At 48.4% G+C, this 11,665-nt stretch overlaps 1 long non-coding RNA gene across 2 annotated transcripts; it reads right to left on the reverse strand.

Moving 5' to 3' along the window:
- Nucleotides 1–5,831: 5,831 nt before the first annotated feature.
- LOC131418420 (uncharacterized) lies at nucleotides 5,832–11,487 on the reverse strand. 2 transcript variants are annotated; one of them, XR_009222894.1, is made up of 2 exons: nucleotides 11,420–11,487; nucleotides 5,832–6,408 (listed from the first exon to the last, which is right to left on the reverse strand). It is a non-coding gene; the product is annotated as an uncharacterized LOC131418420 (long non-coding RNA). The 2 variants fall into 2 exon arrangements; XR_009222893.1 differs by lacking the exon at nucleotides 11,420–11,487 and adding an exon at nucleotides 7,215–9,708.
- Between the last annotated feature and the right edge of the window lie 178 nt (nucleotides 11,488–11,665).

Below are 11,665 nucleotides of genomic sequence, written 5' to 3' on the forward strand. Positions count from 1 at the left end.
CTTTCTTTTACGCAATTTATCAGTGCCTTACTAGAGACTTTGAACAGTTCAGACCTTCTCACCCAGGAGACCCAGGTATAAACTTCTAGTCTAAGAAAATTATCAGACTCACGGTCAGATGTAGATATAGGTACACACACACATTTTGACATGTACATAAAGTACACACAAACAAGGATTTTTAGCTAAGACTTCTCTATCATGGTGTGCGTGCACACACACCCCTGTCCAAAAGTAGAAGAATGGTTCACTACAGGAGAGATCATGAATATATTTAAATAGTCGACTATTACACAGTCATTAAAACCATGTTTCTGAGGAATATTGTGTGACATGGAAAATGCTTACAATATAATAACTAATGGAAAAAGCAGAATATAAAACTGTACACACAGTTTATTAGCAATTAAAATACACACATGTTAAACAACAACAACAGTAGCAGCCTCCGTTTACTGGATGCTCACCATGAGCCAGGCGGCGTCCTAGCGCACTCCTCGTCAGCTCTCTCCAGCCCCCTGAGGTGGGTACCACCGTTACGCCCATTTCTCAGAGGAGTCAATGGAGGCAGAGGGGCTGGGGCAGCATGTCCAAGGCCACACAGAGGGGTGGTGTGGGGAGGCAGGACTTCCGACAGAGCTGGGCTGGCTCTCAGGCACGCTGCACCACCACACAAAACGCTGACAGTGGTCACCTCCGAGCGCTGGGGCCGAGGGATATACAATTTTCTTCTTTATATTTTCCAAGTTTTCTATGGACGTATATTCTTCTTTTGTTAAAATTACTTTTTATTATAAAAATAATACATTAACACATTAAAAATACTTCCAAAGTACAGGGGTGTGTTAAATAACCTAGGAGCCAACCAGATGGGAGGTGGTGAAGCAAATTCAATTTGATTCAATTAAAGGGAAAGGGACTGGGAAAGGCCAGAAGACCAGGCTTATTGGGAAAGACAACCCGGTCAATTCTGAACACTGCCATTTCACCAGGTGTTCGAGGCACATCCACGTAGAGACGACCAGTAGGATACGGGACGCAGAGGTGTGGGGAGGACACCTACGGGCTGGAGATCCAGGTGTGGTGTCAACAGCAGGCAGATAGCACCAGAGCTGGGGAAGACATGTATTGTCTCTGCCTGCCCTTCCTTTTCCCTCTACCCTTTTCTTTGGGTAAGAGCAACGCAATTTTTCCTTTGGAGAAGTACCCCACCCATTCTCTGTGGTCTTGTGCCCTGCCATCCAAGAGGTGGGCATATCCATCAAGCTAAAGGACGACATTTCTTGAGTCAAAATCAGTGTACTGTTGTGGCTGATAATTCCTGATTCCTAGTAAGCCTGCAGCTCCCCAGCCATTTAATGAATGGCCTTTGCTGCTCGGGGAGCCTGGCTCAGCTCTGAGTTTGAAATTTGGTTTTCTTGAGTCCACAGTGAGATAAGAAGAGTTTTAAAATCTGGCTTTGTTGAGGCAAAAAAGGGTTTCCTAATTTCCCAACTCTTCTCTTTGCAGATCAGGAGCATAACCTGGGAGTCAGAGGGTAGAGATCTTCTATCAGCCACAGTGTGGAGATGACACACTGTAAGATGAAAGAGAAGTTCCCAGGCAGCAGGAAGGACACAGGCCTGGGGAGAAAAAGCAGCACAGGAGTTCAGATGCAAGGGTTCTGGTCCACCCTCCTCCAAGGTCAAATTCCCTGCGTAGGGCTCGGAAGCAACTGGACAGGCTTGGAGGATGCTCGTGCTCCATCCCCTGAGCAGAGCCAAGGGAGAGCACCGGCCTCTCAGAGAAGCCCCACACGGGCCGAGCCGCAGCACCAAGTCCGCACCTGTGCTGTGAAAGCGGCCCAGGGAGATGACCTGGTGGACAGCAGTGGCTCCCCCATCCCCTTGACCTGTGTGCCATGCAGGCGATCTGGAAGTGTACACATGCCCCTGTGAGGGGTCCTGGGGATGTGCTACGTGGACTGATGGATGAGGAAAGGAGTCAGGGCTGGGGCACTTGAGGACCCTAGGACTAGACACACTGGCAATTTTCATGATTCTGCTCAGGACCTGAATCAGGTCAGCCCCGTCTTGGTGGGTCCCACCAGAATCCATGATGCCTAGGGACGAGTCTAGAGCAGCCACATGGCGGTGATGATCAGCAAGGGGTAGGGAACAGCATCTGAACCACAAAGCTCACCTGCTGTCCCTCCCACCAGATGCTACTCAGGGAAAATGGAAGGAGGAGGGGCAGTGGAGAAAAACTTGAAATACTGACTCTACCAGAGTGCTATAAACCAGAAGACACTGAAATACCCCTTAAAACTGGGAGAATGGAAGTCTGAGAGCAAGATGAGGTCAGCTGGAACAGAAAAGTTGCACTGCTTTTACCTCTGAGCAGCAATGGGTAAAATCTGACCCAGCTACAGGGGTGACCAGAGCGTCCCTCCTGGGGACTTGTGTACAGGGGGACACGGAAGGATCAGAAACATGTGGCACTGAATCCCTCTGACGGCAATGTGCCAGAGAGGCTGCCTGTGAATTCCTGGCACCTGGGAAAGACTCTGGTCCCCAGTCTGATAAGGCCTGGTTGTTTAGAGTTCCCTTTTGTTGAGTGAGCTTTCCGACACTCTTCCAGTAAATTCCTTTTCCACTCAAGCAAGTCAGAGTAGGTTTCTCTCTTCTCTGATACAGGATCATCCAGGAGGGGAATGTGAGATGAGAAGCGTGGGGAGGCAAGGCCCCTGAGGACCAGCAGATGGGAAGGGGAGCCTGAGGAGGAGCCTGAAAAGGAGAGGTCTAGAGGACGTCCCTGGGGGTAGGGGCCATAGAAGCCAGGAGGAGAGTGAGTTAAGGAGGAGGTCACGTCCAGTGTCAGACGGTGCTCAGAACTCCAGCAACGTAAGAACCGAGAAAGGGGCCACTGGATTCAGCAACAAGGAAGTCACTCATGACTGCAGCGAGAAGCGTTTCAGTGGAGGTGGAAGCCTGGATGCGGCAGACTGAGGAACGAGAATCGAAGAAGTAGAGAAGCTGACTGGTTCTGAAGGGGAGACAAGGACAGGAGCGTGGGGGAATCCGGGTGGAAGGGGGCTTCGTGGGTTTGGGGTTTCTTTTTCTTTTTTTATAAAGATGAGAGAAAACATGATGTGTGTTTGCGTATATGGAAAAAATGACATGAGTTTCCTGAGACGGTGCGAGAGATGGGAACCACAGTGTTGTTAGTGCAGGGCTTGGTCTTAGAGGGAAGACTGTCTGAGGAGGAGGGAAGGGGAAGAATGGCTGTGGAGATGAGCAAAGAAGAAAGAACGCAGAGCAAGATCTCCTATCTCCCGGCTCCCCTCTCTAGGACACAGGTGTATCTTTCTGGTAAAACTTTTTCTTTTTCCCTCCAGCAGAATTAGATGCTCACGAATTACAGGTAAGTGTCAACCACTGAGAGGATGGGTTGGTTTAGAGCACATGCAGAGCAAGGGAAGAACTCCCGGGGGTTAGGCTGAGCCAGGAAACCCTGACACAACAGTGTAGACGTAGTGTAAGCTGAAGACTCTTATCAAGACACAGCTTAATTCAAATTTAGAAAACCAAACCCAGCCCTGTGGAATTGGCAGATACACTGACTATGAGTGGCTAAAGGCTTAGCCCAACAGTGCCAGAGCAGGGGCTCCTTACATTTTTGGTTGTTGTTTTGCACAGGATACACATTGTCAGGACTCAAACATCAGGACACAAGGCCCACGTTACAAAGTCCGGCTGCCCTCACCGCTCTCTGAGTCATTTCTCTTCCTGTCCTGTATATTTTCCAGTGTTTCTTTATGCAGATACAAGCAATACAAATATATATTCTTAGCTTGCGTCTTGCTCTTTTCATTTATCATATCTTAGAGATCTTTCCTCAGTCCACAAAGAATTTCCTCTTGTCCCAGCTGCAGTTTGTCAGGGTGTGCTGCACCTCAGTGTGTGTGCCGAGTCCTCCACAGAGGGACAGCTGGGTTGTTTCCAGTCTTTCGCTACTACGACCGATGCCCCAGTGGATAACCTTCTACATAAGTCATCGCATGTATGTAGGAACGTGATCCACATGCTGGATTCCTGGACTCGTTATTTTGATAGATCTCGCCATTGCACAGTCTCACCAGCAACGTCGGAAAGCGCCTGTTGCCCATTGCCTCACCCCCCATCTCCAAGCCCATCGAGGGGCTGTCACACTTGGGGATTGCTGCCAACCTGAGAGGTTAAAGTTGCTATCTCAGTGGGCTTTTAACAAGCATTTATCTTTTGAAGATTGAGTTTAAGCATCTTTTCATATGTTTAAGGGCCACTTGCACTTCTTTTTCTGTGAACCATGTGCGCACGTCCTTGGCTCATTTTCTCTGCTCTCCTGCAGCAAAAGTTCTTAATCTGGGGTCTTTCTCAGAGGCTCCTGTGACTCAGATGAGGTGAAGAATTATAGGGAAAAAAGAAGAGCTCACCCTAATCTAATACGTATATTGTGGCATATAGACAGAGATTTGTCTGTTTTTTAAAGTTTTTAAAACGTTTTATTGAAGTTTTAATACATACACAGAAAAACGTACCTACACTATGTGTCACAGCTTGATGAATTTTCACAAACTGAACACACTCCTCTAACCAACATCAGATGAAGAAACAGAATCTCCTCTCAATACTCCCTTCCAGTCCTCACCCTTGACAGACTCTTTTCTTCTGTAGCTTTACTGCTTGATTCTATTTTTTGGCCTTAACACCTTCCTGATGTCATTACACAGTTTAAATTGCAAAGGTGAATGAAGGTTTGAGATAGAAGGCCAGTGATTCACTAAGCCTCGGACTTCAAGTTTTGAAAATCCACTCTGTAAGGGGCCTTACCACAACTAAAGGAAGAGAATCTGCAGTCCTAGGGCTCCCCCTGCTGGGGACCAGCAGCTACCAGGAGAAGCCTTCCCTCTCGGAGCTCTGAGGATTAACTCGAGTCCCGGGACTTAATCTGCACCAGCACAGAGAGACATGGCCAGGTCACTCCTCAAGCGTTCCCAAATTCCTCATTCACTCCCCACTCTGTTACCCAACATTTCAGGAAAGCAACTATCAAATAATAGACCATAATAGGCTTGGAGCTAAGAAGAGAGGGACAGGCAAGTGCAGTTAATCTCCACTTCCCCAACTCTCCTCTATTCCCCCGCCACCCCCTGACAACTGCCCCAGTATGGTTCTAAAAAGCCAGTGGGCAACTGTAATTATTCACTGAGTGAGATGATTGACTGACTGACTGATGGACTCAATTGCTCATTCAATACATTTGGCAGCAGACGCTGTGCTAGGTATCAGGAACAAGAGATGTAGCCCCTGCTAGGATGGAGGAAGTGTGAAGTGCTATGGGAGCAGGTGTAGGGGCATTTAACCTACACAGGGGGAAAGGGGCTGGGGGGAAAAATGGGGGAAAGTCAGGATAAAAATGTAACAGATGCTTCTTGCCCTCCAGTAGCTTGGAATCAGCTGGAAACACAAGAAATATATGGGTAAAAAGCTCAAAATAACGTTAAGGAGGCACCTGAAGAAGTTCCAAGTGATGTGTTTCTGAAGCCCTGGAGATGGGAAGAGGCCCTGGGCTGACACAATTGGCAGGTGGTAGACAGAGGAGCTAGAGGCTCTCCAATTGTGGTGAGCGGCAAAAAACCAGATGTCCAGGGAGGCCAACGGCACCAAGTGGGATCTCATGGCAGGAGAGAGTGGGACGGGGTATCACCACCCAGGGTTGGACCTCAGGCTGCGGTCCAAGAATTCTACTGTGTCAGGGTCCCCAGAGTGGATCAAACTCGGGGGGGTGGACTCAATAAATGCTGACTGATGATCTATAAACCAGATGCCACTTTATTAATCTGCAGAAGGGAAGATATCTTCCCCACAACTGCAACGCTTGCGCTTGCCTTCCAGGGTCCCTCTGTTCCTCGCCTCCTATTATTTCCCACCTTCTCCTTGGGGGCGCTCGCCCTCTCCTGTGGCTTCAATGACCACCTGCATGCTGACTCCACAATTCATTTCCAGTCCTATCTCTCACTTGAGCTTCAGACCCGCGTATCTTCCTGCCTCCTGGACACCTCCACGCGGCTGCCCCACGGATCTCTCAAGTTCAACGTGTCCAAACGAGCTCGTCATTTAAGGCATCTCATCAGAGGGAGCGCAGACTCTAGCCCGACTGCCTTGGTTCAAATTCTAGCTCCACCACTCACTAGCTGTGTGACCTCAGGCAAGTTACTCTGCTTCTCTTTGCTTCCATTTCCTCACCTGGAAAATGAAGATGATGATGAGGGTAATCCCATAGGACTGTTGTGAGGATTTGAACGAGTTTTCTGACACACAGTAAGAGCTTTAGAAGTACTAGCTTTTATTATCATCTTCCGTTTAAATGCTGTTCTTCATCTGTTCCCTGTCAACGGGATTCAACGGTTACACCAGAAATAGGCAACAATGCCCATTCAGTTGCTCAGACCAGACAGCAAATTGTCAGCGTCCACTTTCTCTCACTGCCCCTCCCGTTCACATTCAGTCTCATCAAAGCCTGATCCATACCACTTCCAATCTGTTAACTTGCTCTCCACTCCTCTGGCCACCTGCTCTTCAGATCCCCGCCAGCTCAGGCCTGGATCACTGTGCCATCTAGGCTGAAACCAGAGCCATCTTCCTCAAATGGTCATTTTTCTTCTCTTCCATAGCCGCCACGGTTCTTAGCATAACCCCTTGACATGACCTTTAAGATCTTTCATGACCTGATTCCTGCCTTCATCTGCACTTCAAACTCCTTACGTCCAAAACTAAACTCTGCCCCCATTCCCGCACCTGTTGGCTTCCTGGGTTTCCCTCTACAGGAAATGGTGCCCCCTACTGGCCACTCATTCACCGGCCAGATGTCTCTCTGACCAGCATGCCCCATCAGGTCCTGCTAATAATCTCTTTAGACTCCACCGCCTCCTCACCACCCTTCGGCCGTTGTTCCAGTTCTGGCCTGCATTTAGATTATTTCAAGTGTCTTCTAGCTGGCCTCTCTCACGTTCCTGTCCCTCCCCATCTACTTTCCAAGAGGCCCCCAGAGTGATATGAACTGCCCGCGGGCACATCACTATTTTGGTTAAGGACACGATCAAAGCTCCTTAACACGATTCTCTCCCTGACTTGGCTTGGCCTCTCTCTGCAGTCTCATCCCTTCCCTCCCTACTTCCCAAGGCAATGCCTGACCTTCAAACCCAGCTTAGCCAGAACCTCCTCCAGGAAGCCTTCTGTGAGACACCCCCTGCACCTCCAGACTGGGCTGGGCGCACACAGCATCCTGTGCCTCTGCTTACACACAGCCCTGGGCGAGCGGCAGGTATTCACTAAGGTCTGTGAAAAGAACGAGCGGGAACTGAGGACGTGAAAGGCAACTCGACACTGCGGTCCCACAGCAGAGAAGCCTGGGACGGAGCTCTCTCCACTCTCCCGTCTTCCACAATGATCAACACTCATTTAATTCCCACCACCACACTGCTTGGTAACAGAAAGCATTTCGTAACAGGATAATTGTGGGGATTAAACAAATGTAAATAGTCTCTGACACATAGTGAACACTCAATGCTTTCACTTGACAAGTAATTACTGAGTGCCAACTCTGTGCCAGACAAGAGTTTAGCCCTAAGGATATACTGTATTTTCATCAACTCCAAGACACCATTATTTTAAAGACTCACTATTTACTGTAGGTGTAATTAAGAAAGAAACAAATGCTACCAATTAAACTAGGACACACTGTTGATCATACAACACACAAAGATTTTCAGAGCTAATTTGTGGGAAAAGGGTATCTTAGATTGAATGAGAAAAGTCATGATAAATGAAAGACACAGTCTCTGTCCTCAGGTAGCTTCTAGTCTAGAGTAAGGAGTAAGAAGGGATATATGTTGTCAGGTAGTGATAACAAAAAATAAAGCCAGGCAAAAGGATACGGAGTGAAGGGGGCTGCTGGGGTGGGCAGGGAAGCCCCTCTGGGGAACTGATAGGAGCAGAGACTTGAAGAAAGAGATGAGTTGTGGATGAACAATGTTCCAAGCAGAGGACACATCAAATACAAAAGACCCAAAAGGGAAATATGCCTGGTGAGTTCAAGGCCAGGCAAGGCAAGTGTAGCTGGAACACAGGCCCAGATCCTGGCAGCCAATTTTCTCAAGTCCGGTGGTATTTCCCAGGTGGAAGCGGGCATCTTCGATCTAGTTAGAGTGTGTAAAGTGTAGTGGGGGTGAGGCTTTAAAAAAGCAGTGTAACTCATTGATCAGGAAGGTGGGTGTAGAGTCAGATGGCCTAGATTTGAATCCCAGTTCTGCCACTTACAAGCTGTGTGACCTTGGACAAGTTACCTAACTGTTCTGAGCCTTAGTTTCCTCAGCTGTAAAATGGACATGACAAAAGCACCTGGTTTTGAAAGCTGGTTATGAAAATTAAATGAGCCAATCCTTTTAAATCAAGACACAAACGATCATTATCACCACCATCTTCTACTCCAAAGTCATTTATAAAATTATATCAAGGTAAGGAATAAATTAACTTATTTGAGCCTTAAAATATAAGAAAATACTACTCTTCCAGATTACCAATGGTAAGATGACAGCCATATCACTGGTGAGATGAATCTTTTTAAAGATTCAAACTTGCCTTCTCCAGTTATTTTTTAAAACCAAAAGTTATCTTCCTTTACAAATTGATTGTTTTTGCAGTATAATTCGGTGGAATTAAGTGTCCTCTACTCAATCACAAGATACACGTAGCAAGAAGGAAGTACTATTAAAGGAATTTTACAGCTAACATAGCTTTCTGATTAAGTGGCATTACTATGTGCAATAAGTTAACACCAAGTCTATGTCCTGAATATAAAGCCCACACAGAGGTGCAGGGCTTTTTCCATGGCTGGAGAGATCCTATGCTGCTGGTGCAGGAGGCAGGCCTGGCTTTCTCTTCCCTCAGATCACATGTTTTGTAGCTTCTCTATCTCACTCTAAGTCATGAGGTACCACCGAGTGAGCCAGGCCTATATATAACGACTTGAAAGTTCAGGCCACATCAGCTGGTGTGAATTAACAGACTTCAGTAGTCCCAAGAGGTTCTCACCTTCCAAGTACGCCCTGAGTAATGAGCCACATTCTCAGAACGCATCTAACTCTATGATGGAGATATGCTTACATAAAATGAAGCACTTTAAAACTTTTTAGTTTCTAGTATTTAATGCCATAATCGGTGGAAATAAGGTAAAATAGAGGATTCACCAAAACTCTATTTAGCACCTAATAACCTCCAGGAACTGTGTTAGGCTTTGGGAATTTATTACTGATCTGGATACAGTCCTTGACGTCAGGGATGTGTGAGTTTTACCTGAAGCTGTATTTTCAAATGACAGCTAAAAACATATTTTCGGGGCCGGCCCCGTGGCTTAGCAGTTAAGTGCGTGCGCTCCGCTACTGGCAGCCTGGGTTCGGATCCCGGGCGCGCACTGAGGCACAGCTTCTCCAGCCATGCTGAGGCCGCGTCCCACATACAGCAACTAGAAGGATGTGCAACTATGACATACAACTATCTACTGGGGCTTGGGGGTGGGGAAAGGAAGAGGATTGGCAATAGATGTTAGCTCAGAGCCAGTCTTCCTCAGCAAAAAGAGGAGGATTAGCATGGATGTTAGCTCAGGGCTGATCTTCCTCACAAAAAAAAAAAAACACATATATTTGATCTTGATGCAATTCACTTAGCAACTTCTAGAAAGTGTTTTTTTGTGTGTGTGAGGAAGATCAGCCCTGAGCTTATATCCATGCCAATCCTCCTCTTTTTGCTAAGGAAGACCGGACCTGAGCTAACATCTATTGCCAATCCTCCTCCTTTTTTTCCCTTTTTCTCCCTAAAGCCCCAATAGATAGTTGTATGTCATAGTTGCACATCCTTCTAGTTGCTGTACGTGGGATGCAGCCTCAGCATGGCCGGACAAGCGGGGCGTCGGTGCGCCCGGGATCCGAACCCAGGCTGCCAGTAGCAGAGCGCGCGCACTTCACCGCTAAGCACATGGCAACGAGGAAAAAAGTGCATCATATTTTCCTCTTTCTTACATTTTCGAAGAGATGTTGAGAGCTGGGCAGCAGTGGATGGACAGGCTTTTGAGACTGAGTCAGTCACTTACCAGCATCGTGTGACAGAGGACAAGGGGAGCTAGAACAAGTGATCTAACATCTCTGAGTCCCCGTCATCCTCATCTGTCAAGTGTGTGAAATCACAGGACTATCAAAGGAGAGAAGATGCACACAGCTGCCGCACAGTAGAGGGCAGCACTATTATCAGCATCATTAGGTTTGATGTTGGAACTTTATATTAACAGTTTTTTTCATCCCCTGTCAGTTATTGAGCTTCTGGTATGAACGAGGAGAACTTAAAATGTTTTACCCAGGGCCCACTTGACGCTTTACGTTTAACAACCTTATACAGTTACCTGTAGATTCCATTCCCCCACGTGGGTCCGGCATTTCAAGGGCTCGCTGTTAACTAGGATATACTAAGCTACTTTCAGCAGCCTATCTAGGTAGATGACTATACCTAAGGTATTGGGGAGTGGGGGTGGGAGAGTCCAGTTTTGGTTCAGGTAACAACCCTCCCTAGGGTTGTGCCAGAACCAACTAGAGCCATACTATTGAAGAAAGCCCTCTTTCCCCACAAAGCTCTGCTAAGTACAGACGTGGAGCTGGGGGCCGTGAGTGAGGCCAGGCACAGAAGATCAGAACCAGTCCTGGTGACTGAGGGGGTGGCAACTGTTGCACAGCTCACCCCTTCTCTGCTTGCCATCTGAGCAACCAGCAATGTAAAGACACCTAAAAATCACCTATTTAGGTGAACTACTTAAACCTTTTTGCAAAATTTAGTGTGTATGTGCCCTTCTCTGTCGAGATGGTCTATAGTTCTCATCAGATTCTCAAAGGAGTCCATGCGGGCGGGGGGGGGGGGGGGGGACGAGATTCGCTGATACAGCCCAACGTCCTCACTTAACAGATGGAGAAACTGAGGCCCAGAGAGGGAGAAGCAGTTGCCTCAAGTCAAACAACGCGGGCATTAAAACGAAGGCATTTCAATTCCAATTCTGGCCTCACATTCACGGCACTGGCCGCGTCTGATCCCTCCTCGCTTCCCTGCACGCCCTGAAAGATCCCAGGAAGGCTGGTGTCGGAGCCCTGGAGCTGTCGCAGGCGGTCCAGATTCCGGCATCAAGGAGACTCGGGCCAAGCGCTCAGAGGGGGCTCGGGGGCCGCGAACATTCCCCCACTCTAGCCTCCTCCTGCGGGATTCCGTTGCCTTGGTGACTCCACGCAGAGCCCCAAGCCCAGGGAGACCCCGGGAGGCGGAGGCGGTTCAGCGCCTGCGAGGAACAACGCCTACCCACTCACCTGACTGAGCGGAGGAAGCAGGCACGCCCCAAAAGCCGGTCCAGAGCGAACCCACTGCGCACGCAGGAGTGAACCAGGAGAATAACAGGAAACGACGTAAGGCGCACGTGCTTCCTAGAGGGGCGGGTACTGGGCGTTTAAGAGGCGCGGTCACCGCTCTGCGCCTGCGCAGCCACCGCCCGCCGCGCTGCCGAGTCACGGGGGTGGGCGGAGCATAAACAGGGGGCGGGGCAGGGCCCCAGAGAA

The sequence above is a fragment of the Diceros bicornis genome, chromosome 19, assembly GCF_020826845.1.
Source record: "Diceros bicornis minor isolate mBicDic1 chromosome 19, mDicBic1.mat.cur, whole genome shotgun sequence".
NCBI lineage: Eukaryota > Metazoa > Chordata > Mammalia > Perissodactyla > Rhinocerotidae > Diceros > Diceros bicornis.